At 39.3% G+C, this 244-nt stretch overlaps 1 protein-coding gene across 2 annotated transcripts in view; it reads left to right on the top strand.

Moving 5' to 3' along the window:
- Window positions 1-244, top strand: part of LOC119591298 (RAB6A-GEF complex partner protein 2-like) — a 6,703-nt gene that overhangs the window by 1,195 nt on the left and 5,264 nt on the right. The gene's annotated exons all lie outside the window — the stretch shown is intronic.

Here is a 244-nt window from a genome sequence, read left to right as displayed (position 1 = left end):
TACCCTTTTAGGCCTCTGCTGCCTGATTTGTGTTTTCCCTTCTCCATTTTCTCGCGAATAAAATGTAATGGGTGTTAAGTAGTTTTAAGGCATGGTATATTTCTTCCAGCCAAATCTCCTCCCACATTCCCCCATTTCCACACACCATGATAGGTCTACCTGATTTGACCTATTTACCTATTCCTTGAATTTTTCCTCACCCTCAGCGCATCATTTTTCAATGGATGATATTCTAACAATTTTA

The sequence above is a fragment of the Penaeus monodon genome, chromosome 28 (assembly GCF_015228065.2).
Source record: "Penaeus monodon isolate SGIC_2016 chromosome 28, NSTDA_Pmon_1, whole genome shotgun sequence".
In the NCBI taxonomy this organism is placed as follows: Eukaryota; Metazoa; Arthropoda; class Malacostraca; order Decapoda; family Penaeidae; genus Penaeus; species Penaeus monodon.
Note: the sequence above shows the minus strand (reverse complement) of the source record. Positions and strands in the feature narration are given on the sequence as shown.